This window comes from Gymnodraco acuticeps, unplaced genomic scaffold (assembly GCF_902827175.1).
Source record: "Gymnodraco acuticeps unplaced genomic scaffold, fGymAcu1.1, whole genome shotgun sequence".
NCBI lineage: Eukaryota > Metazoa > Chordata > Actinopteri > Perciformes > Bathydraconidae > Gymnodraco > Gymnodraco acuticeps.
The window spans coordinates 506,502-516,441 of record NW_022990313.1 but is presented as its reverse complement, the minus strand read 5'-3'; the positions used below and the strand labels follow the sequence as shown (position 1 = coordinate 516,441).

At 46.0% G+C, this 9,940-nt stretch overlaps 1 pseudogene; it reads right to left on the bottom strand.

The window, feature by feature from the left end:
• Nucleotides 1–324: 324 nt before the first annotated feature.
• LOC117550446 lies at nucleotides 325–3,968 on the bottom strand (annotated as a pseudogene).
• Between the last annotated feature and the right edge of the window lie 5,972 nt (nucleotides 3,969–9,940).

Genomic DNA, 9,940 nt, shown 5'->3' with positions numbered 1-9,940 from the left:
TGTTTTTTTATTTTCTTTTATTACAATTTTTGTCTCTTATTTTCAATCGGGTGAAGAAAAATACCTTTCTTTTTTCTGTGTTATTGTGTGACTTCGGGGACTCTGAACTAACCTTTTAAAACTCAGAAGTCACACAACAACTCAAACCAACTAACTGATCCATGCAGCAGTAGACCAGGAACTCCCATACACTGGTCAGGTAAAAATGACTTATCAATGGAGTCTGGTGCCTTTTGTCTAGATACAAAAATGATGGCAGGAGGACAGGAGGTTGGTGCTGGAGGAGGAGGAGGGCGTGGCGGTAATGAAGCAGGAAGTCATAGTTCAGAGGTCACTCTCTCCGTACAGAGCCGTGGAGAAGGACATGTAGTCGAGGGCCCCGGGGACCCCGTCGTCCGGCCCGGAGTACGGAGCCATGCGGGCGATGCAGTAATCCGCCTGGTCCGGAGGAAGCTTGCGGTGCAGCTCGTCCGGAAAAATGTTGTTCTTGTCCCCGGCCAGGACCTTGAAGGATGCGAGGACCTTGAAGGATGCGACGACCTGGTCGGCGGTGTCCGGCGTCTCTCGGGACATGAAGTCGATGAACCCCTGGAACGTGACGAAGCCCATCCTGTTGGGATCCACGATGCTCATGATGCGGGAAAACTCGTTCTCACCCTGTGCATCGTTGGCGATATCGAAGCCCAGGCTGATCAGGCAGGCCTTGAACTCCTCCGCACCCAAAGTGCCCGAGTGATCCCTGTCGAAGTGGTTGAAGGAGGCTCGGTACTCGTTCAGCTGCTCCTGGCTGATGCCTTTAGCCTCTCTCGTTAAGATCTGGTTCTCGATCTCGTTGATGGTGCGGGCGATGGTGGTGAGCAGCTGCTCCCAGCCCACACGGATGTGCTCCATGGTGTAGTTGGTGTGCTTGTTGTCGAAGATGAGCGCCTCCTGGATCAGCTGATGGTCTCCCTCCAGCTGGTCGATCTTTGGCTTGTAGTTGACGATGTTCTTCTCATACTGACGGAGGTGAGTCAGCTGATCCTCCAGCGTGCCGTTCATCTCCATCGATATGCGCCCGATCTCCTCCATCTTGGTCTGGATCCAGGGTCCGATCACGTTGGCCTGGTTGGCGAACTGTCTGCGCAGACGCTCGTTGTTCTGCTGCCGGGCGTGCTCCTCGATCAGAGCCTGGTCGCTCTGAGGAACCAGCTGCCGCACCTTGTCCCACTTGGCGTTGACCTCCTGAGGGTTGATGGTGGTGTACCGTTTTTTTTTACGGCCATGTTGACGTGGTACGTCTGCACGATCTTAGCGATCTTGTTGTGGATCCAGAGGATCGCCTGCCGCTCTTTGTCCGGCTCGCGGGCCGTGCTCAATCCCTGGATCTCCTCGATGGTGTGCACGATGAAGGTGTCCTGCAGGTCCTCCATGGCGCCGCTCGTTTGGCGAACTCCAGGTACAGCTAGTCGATGGTTTCCAGAAGCTTCTCAGTTCTCTGCAGAGCCTCGCTGCGTTTATGGGTCAGAGGTCCCAGAGCGTCCCACTGGTCGCAGATATTCTGACAGCGAGCGTTCACACTGGGGGAGTCGTGGTAGTCCAGCTCATTTAACTACTGTGCGATGGCGGCGATCTGCTCCACTCGGTCCTGATGGGCGGCGAGGTCGCTCTTGAACGCCTCGTGTTTCTTCAGCAGAGCTTTGATCTCCGACAGAGAGACCGTCTCGTAGTCGTGCTTCTGCAGCATGTCCTCCTTACCTTCAGTACAGGCTTCGTGGATCGTTGCTTTCTGACGGAACTTCTCGGCCAGATGGTCGAGTCTCTCCAGTCGGCGGATCTCGTTGAGGAGCCACTTCTCGTACCCTTTCTCCGCTCCCTCCAGACCCCCCCCCATGCATTGTTGATGTCCGACACCATCTTCCCTTCGGAGGGCATGAAGGTGGGCCGGTTGCTTGGTCTGCAGCGTGTTGAAGTTGATCTCCAGCTGGCATTTCTCCTGCACTTTGGGCGGCTTGTGAAGGCGGCTGTAATCCCTGAAGTCCTCCAGCTTCTGCTGCATGGCCGCCATGGTGTTCTCCGGGAGGCGGTTCTCCAGCCAGGGGATGGTGCGCCGGATCCAACAGATCAGAGGCCAGCTTCTCATAGTCCTCCATCAGCTGCTCGTTCTCCTGGTTCACCACCAGAACTTTACAGATCCTGTTCGCCGCTGTCTCCGCCTTCTGAGTGCCTGAGAAGGCGTGGTAGAAGCTAGAGACGTACGTCATGATCGCCTTCTCATCCGGACCGGCTGTGCCCACGATGTCTTCTGCGTCCAACATCTTGGGGATGTCCAGGTATTTCTCAGCGCCGTGTTCAGGTTGGTCATCGGGTCGTCCTTTCGCAGTTTTGCGTTATCTATGAGTTCTGGACGGTGTCGACGAATCAGTGCACAGAAACCCAACTCGTCTTTCCAGCTGATGTGGAAGTTTTGGATGTCGACGTGCTTGTAGGGCGCTGTCTTCCTCTGACACCACAGCAGCAGCCCCTCTTTGGCAGACGTCTCTTCCACAGAAATGTCTTGGATGGCGAAGCGGAGGATTATGGTCTAGATCAGTGGTTCCCAAACGGTGTGCCGCGGCACACTGGTGTGCCGTGAGGCAAGTCCGGGTGTGCCGTGGGATTTTGTGACAACCATACGTTATTATTGCAATATACAACTACACAAAAATAATTATTTTTTTATTTACTATATCAGTACTTTGTAGGTTTATATGTACGTAATCTGCGCGACTTGCGCGTCCACATCTCCACGTGCAGTGCTGCATAAACATGGCTGAGTCAGCGATAACTTTCGAGGGGTGGAGGTATGCCCATTATTTTGAGTTCGTCCGAAGAATAGACAGGAATGTGACGGTGAGGTGCAAACTGTGTCCAGGCCAGACGCTGTTATCCACTGCTGGAAACACCACGTCAAACCTCAACAAGCACCTGCAACGAATACATGCTAAGGTGAAGGTAACGCACACGCTATTTGTTGTTTGTTTATATCACGTTGTCTGTTCTTCTTCTCTGTCTTCCGGTTGTTGCCTGTTTTGAATGACAAATACACACTACCGCCGCCTGCTGGTAAGGAAAGTTATTGCCACTCACGCATGCGCAGTTCGTACGTGCTCGTTGAGTATAGTAACAAATTACTTTATGTAGATAGTTACGAAGTAGTGTAATATATTACTTTTTTAAAAGTAATATGCAATCAGAACAACAGGAGGTCACGGCTCTCTGTTGAACAGGACTTGCGAGTGGCCCTCTCCTCAGCTCCCGACAGGCACATGTATCTCACTAATTTGTAAGTCGCAAAATATTTACAATAGCACATGTTTCAATGCTGATTGCTGAAATGTTACATTTATCATTTGTAGTTAAGGACCATGGACAATGCAGCTTCCTTGCATTGACAGTTCTCTGTGCTGAATTTCTACTGAGTTTCCTTTGCCTCATTTTTAATTGTGTGACCTGTCTGGTTTAAATGAGTGTGTTGCTGCTTTGATGAAGCCTAATTTGATAAAGTTTCAAATTTATTTCTGAAATACTTCGTTAATAAATATTTCATGTTTCTTTGTCACATTTTATTTTGCATTAGTAAATAATTATGCACATTTACAGATATTTTACATGATATGAGTGATAACACGTGTTATAAGGGCTATTTTGCACAATAGGTGTGCCTTGAGATTTTTACTTGTCCTTTGGTGTGCCTTGGGCACAAAAAGTTTGGGAACCACTGCTCTAGATCATTCAGGGTCATTTTAGCGTTGCCATCTACGATCTCCTCGGCTCCGATGGACACCAGCTTCAATCCTTTGCCGGTGATGAAGTTGAGCGCTTTGTTGACGTTGGAGATCTTGTGGACTCATCTTGCGTCTCTCTGGTTTGGCCAAGCGTTCACCTGAGATAACCTCCAGCAGCAGCATGAGCTTCAGTCTGCATGTAGGCAATCTCCCCATCGCCATCGTACTGGTCCTGATCCATGTTATACATTTATGCTGGGTTTTTTCTTCCTGCAGCTCGGCTCCGCCACGCATTCAGAGTCGGTTTATGGATGAAATTAACGGTCCTCCCTCGGCTTCTTCTTCCTCTCTTTCTGTCCGTCTCACCCTCCCTCTTTCTCTCCTTCTCCCCACGAACTCTGCTTATTTTCTCTCTCTTCTCTGCGGTAGTTTTTCAGCAGCTCTCCGCGGAAGGCGGGGAGCGAAAGACGCAAAAAAACAAAAACCTTTGTCCTGTGTTTTATGTTTACAGGAGGAAAAAGTGCTGTACATTTGAATTGTTCTGCCCCATTCTTCATTTATTTGAAAATCCAGAGGCGTGTCTAAAAAAAACATAGTTTCCTCTCATACAATCTAGTGTGCCATATTTAGTTGAAATGCTTTCCATTTAGCAGTCATGATGCCAGGGCTAGTTCTGTCGTGGAACGAGGGTTTGGACGTTTTGGAAGGCCACTCCAAGCTGTACCAGACATCATTGCATGCTTCTCAATGTCATCCTTAAGATGTGGCTTCTAGCTACCAACTTGTAGCTGGAAACTTTAATGAAAAGGAGTTGGGAAATGTACATTTTTAGATAGAATTGGAGATTCTCTCCTTTCAATCAAAACCATCCTGAACTGTTTAAAATGAATTAATTCTGCTTCCAGTTGCATTTTATATGAAGTCATCTGCATACCAATGGAGACCTAAGTTATTAATACACTTTGTTAAGAGCCAAATACCTTAAACATTGGGGAGGAACAAGGACAAGTAGCTTTATTTCCACACAAATGGTTAAAAAACCTGTTAATTACACTTTCTTTTTACAAAAATGTAAGCATAGGAACCGAGGATTTCCTAGGGCCACTTTGTATGTCGGGACAGCAGATAACTATTCCTTCAATCCTTTGCCATTAAATGCAGATAATCACCAGATATTGACCAGCTCCAAGTGATTTGATTGAGGTCACGCACACCGCAGTGAAATTCACTTCCTTCCCCTCCCTCCTTACTTTCTCTCTTACTCTCCCCCCTCCTCTCCATCTTGTTCTCAGCACAAAATCAAACCTGTCTCTGTAAAGTTAACCAGGGTGTGTGGGAATGAGTCTGCAATTACAACAAGGAAATATATTAATTCATTGAACTGTAAAATTGATTGTTACACCGCTTGAAAAACAAACTCTAAAAACCCCAGCAGCAATTGCAATTATCTTGATGTTGAGCCAGAAGGCATTGTAGGGTCTGGGAACCACTGATAAAGCATCGATCTCTATTCTTTTTCCTTCTCTGTTCATCTGTTTTTCTTTTCTCTTGGGGCTCCCCTAATTCTTTTGGCATTCTGTCTCCGTCCATGAACATTTGTCTTTCCCTCGACCTCACAGGCCAGAGCTCCGGATTGTTTTGTCTCTTCTGTGTATTTTTTGGCTAGGATTTAGTGCACAGACTGAAGTAAATATGTGCCTTTCTGTATTGTTTGTGCCAATACACCCTCAAACCTAAACAACATAAAAGGTAGTTTGCCAATGGTTCCAAAACGACATACCGAATATGACTGTTTCGGCGCAACATCAACAGACACCATATTGGAAACAATCGCAGTTTTAAACAAGTGATAAAAGTTGCAACGTTTGTGGGCTCAGGTACAACATATATATTTATACATATACACACACCAAACCCGAGAGAGTTTACAACTTATTCATACCAACATTCAAAGCAAGCTAAACCAAACTATGGCCAAAAAGATTAGTGGAGATCAGGAACATCTGGTGAGTTGGTATTAAAATAAAGTACCAGGGAAAGAAAATGTTGAGCCAAGTGGAGCTGTACCTTGTGGTGTGTTTCTAGGGGTAACACACTATATAATAATAACTCCTTGAACAGAATAACTATTTGTCAGTAGGAGGACTTTTTGTTTGGGTTTCAAGCTTCTTATGCCAATAACATGATATAACACCTGATACATTAGGTATTTCCCCAAGTCTTTTTGCCTTCCTTTCGTGTCTTAGCCATCTAATCTGCCCGGCCCTTAACACAGTTATTTATTGCTTCCCATTGTTAGATTAGCTGTGTGCCCTTGTGTTTGATCATTGTCTTTTTGTTGATGGCGTTCATTATTCTCTGGAGGAAAAAGGAAGGAGCACTCTCTTGCCAATTTGTGTCTTGGTGCAGCCATCAACACTACACGCACGGCTACACACAGGGAGGGGACATTATTGATCTTGTTACTTTGTTCCAAACCTTGGATACAACTATCATGTCTTTCTACCTAATGTATTATCATAGAGAGCAAAAGAGATACATCTCACATCCTGGTTTCTCTCTTTCCTCCAAACCACTCTGTTGATAACCTTTGTGCAAGTGTGCTGCTACTGTATGGTTTCTCTGAAGACAGGAAATGGTACATCTAAAGGAGTCCTCTCCTGCTGATGTTCAGGTGTATATCAGTATGTAGTGTCTCTACTTTAAAGAGTCCTCTCCTGCTGATGTTCAGGTGTATATCAGTATGTAGTGCCTCTACTTTAAAGAGTCCTCTCCTGCTGATGTTCAGGTGTATATCAGTATGTAGTGCAGGAGTGGCCAACCCGCGGCTCTCGAGCCGCATGCGGCTCTTTGCCCAGTCTCATGCGGCTCCTCAATTCATATCGAATTGTAATTGTGTTTTTTTTTTTTACGCATATGTATCCCAGTTCACAAAGGGTTAACAACACACAAAGAAGTGCTTTCGCCAATCAGAATGCAGATCCTGCAGTACTGGAGGCGGGCTTTACTGCACTCGCGATGTGACAGTGAAGGGAGAGATCTGCTTCTGATTGGCAGAAATATAACTCTGATAAAACCGTAATAACTCAATATAATGTTGTCAAATCAAAATGGTAACAATTTGCAGTGGTATATGTGTATGTGAGAAGGCCTGCTCCCGGAAAGCTGGCAACTGACACAGAAGGACTCACGAATTTGGTGATTCGCGGTAAAAAAATAAAAAAGAGAGAAAGTGCATCTCTGTCAGCAGAGCTTCTGTCAGTCAGAGGGTTAGGTAAAAGTTGAGATGTCATGTGAGGAGAATTAACAAAAATACACGTCATTTATTTACATTTATTTTTAAATGACGGTCATGAATGTGCGTGTGAGATACAGGCAGAATAAAGGCCAGGCATATTTTTATTAAATTATGCTCTTTCATGCATTTGAGCCCCTTCCACATCCTCTGCACGTTTCAAAGAGGCAACATGCATAGTAAGATAACTACTTTTTTCAAATGTTTTTAACTGAGAGTTTGTGTGTGAGACACAATATTAATGATTGACTATAACTGGCCTCTGGTCTTAATACTGGTAGGAGAGGTTTAAGTCAATTTCTGTCAATATCATGCACTGTGACATTTATAGGAAATCTGGCTGAGCAGAGGTATATGTTTCTGTATGTGAGAGGGTGTGTGTCTCTATGGGAGGGTGTGTCTTTGAGTGTGAGTGTGTGTGTGTGTGTGTGTGTGTGTGTGTGTGTGTGTGTGTGTGTGTGTGTGTGTGTGTGTGTGAGTGTGTGTGTGTGAGTGAGTGTGTCAATTATTGTTCATTTTTAGATTTTCATTTTGTATATGTGAGAGAGAGGTCGGGGCACACAGAAAGGCTGAGTGCAAAAGAGAGAAGGAGAGAGAGAGGTCGGGGACATACACCCAGCATGTGTGTATGATGTGGCTCTTTGCAGTAACACAGTAAAATGATTGGCTCTTTACCTCTGATTGGTTGGCCACCCCTGATGTAGTGTCTCTACTGGGACATATCTCCATGCTTTCATGTTCAAAAAGCTCTTTATTTTTCTCATACTGCCTGTGCTGCAGCACCTCTTTTCACCCTCTGTCTGAAACCAGAGCCCAGTCTGCTCTGATTGGTTAGCTGGCTGGCTCTGTTGTGATTGATCAGCTGCTTATGGCGCGTTTCCACTGCAGCGGGTAGCTCGCTTTTGGTTTCATTTCCACTTGGCCTAGTTTTGGCCCGGGGCTACTTTTTCACCTTTTTTCTGGCCCGACTAAATCGTGGTTCTATCGAGGCCAACAACCGGGCGGAATATGCTAAACTAGTGACGACTGCTGATTGGTCAGAGAGAATCGTCACAATTCTCGCGCGACTTAATCCCTAGTGTCGCATATATTAAGGGACGCTTGCAGCATTTTTGTAAACCTAAGAAAATGGTAAAGAAAAGCACACCGTGGTCGATTGACGAAGTTGCGACGTTCCTCCAGCTGATTGCAGATGATAAAATCCAGCGCGAGCTCGACGGCACAACTCGCAACCTAAACGTTTTTCAGGAGGTCTCTGCACTGTTGTCCGAACGCGGATTCTCAAGGACTTTCCAGCAGTGTAGGGAAGAAAAACTGAAAAAGCTTAAGAGTGAGTATAGAGCCGTGAAGGACCACAACGGCCGGAGTGGTTCAGATAGGAAAAGCTGGAAGTGGTTCGACCTGTTGGACGCTATTTATGGTCATAGGGACGGGTGGCGCAGTGGTCTGTGCGTTTGATCATCAGATCAAGGGGGCGTTGGGGAACTCCAGTTCGAAACCTGCTCCCGCCCCACTGCGTCAGGCCGTTGTGTCCTTGGGCAAGACACTTCACCTGAATTTGCTCCTGTGGGTATTGTCCACAGTAGATGACCATTACATGTATGATCTGTATGTGTAATGTGTATTTGTAAAGCGCTTTGAGAGTCTTTGATAAAGCGCTATAATAAATATAAGGATTATTATTATTATTTATAGACCGGCCAACGTTGGGAGGGAGGGAGGCCTGGACTCTGCAACCGCGTTACTGGAGTCCCTGCATGGTAAGTCTTTGCTAACGCTCTGTTATTTGCTTGAAAGCGTTGTGTCCCTATCTATTCTAAAGCTCACTTCTAACAAACAAGTCTATTTTATCCTTACATTTATGTTCGACAACCCATGCTTTTATGGAGCCCCGAAGAGCTACATAGCTAGCTAAGGCAGATAGCATTAGCTAGAGCTATTGTTTGCTAACACCACATGGGCCATTGTTTAGGTTCTTCTTTTCTACAGTTGTTGTTGCTATTTAGTATTGTGCTACAGTAGTTTGTGAAATTAAGAAGTCATGTTGCTGTTCTAGATGATGCCATTGACTAGTGAGGAGGAACAGTCCCGAACAACGGGTGGTGGCAGTGTTCCGTCCTCAACATCATCAGAACGGACCCCAACTCGACCACAGACACCAGCCGAGGAACCGACACCAACGCCGAGTGCCATCACGACACCGCAGCGTGTGGTTCTAGGTAAGAAATAGGCATGGCAAAACGACGGGAATTGTGACTTTTTTTAAACTTTAGATCATCCATCGTCATTAAGTAAAATAAGCTATACCACTGTGTGGAAATGCTCTGTTACAAACTAGCTAGTACGCAGCTAGTACAATTGTGTGTGACATCCTATTATATACATATATTTATATTCATTATCAACAGGCTGGACATAATGTAATTCACTTTCACAGTCATTGTAAACATCTAGGGCATAACTGTCTTTAGTTCATCCTTACTGTTGTTCTGCTTATACATTGTATGGTATCCTTGTGTGACCTGTACCTGTCCTGTGTTTTTCATTGTTATTGCTAATTCTTATTGCTATAATTATCTTATCGTCATACAGGCAAGAGGAAACGAGGAGGAGACGAGCACCTAGCACATCAGGCACGGCACCATGAACAGAGCCTGGCCCAGGTGGATCGGCACTGGCAGCTGACCATGGAGGCTGCTGCCCGGGTGAGGGAGGAGGAAATGGCCTTGAGAAGGGAGGAGAACGCTCAAACTCATGCGTTTAACCTGGCCTTCCTGCGCACTCTCGGCCAGATTCTAGGGGGCAGCCGACGTGGCCCGTCTCCTCAGGAAGACGAACCACCTCTGTAATTTTAATATTATTCAGTTTCATCTCTCTTGTTTTTGTTAATTTGTAAATG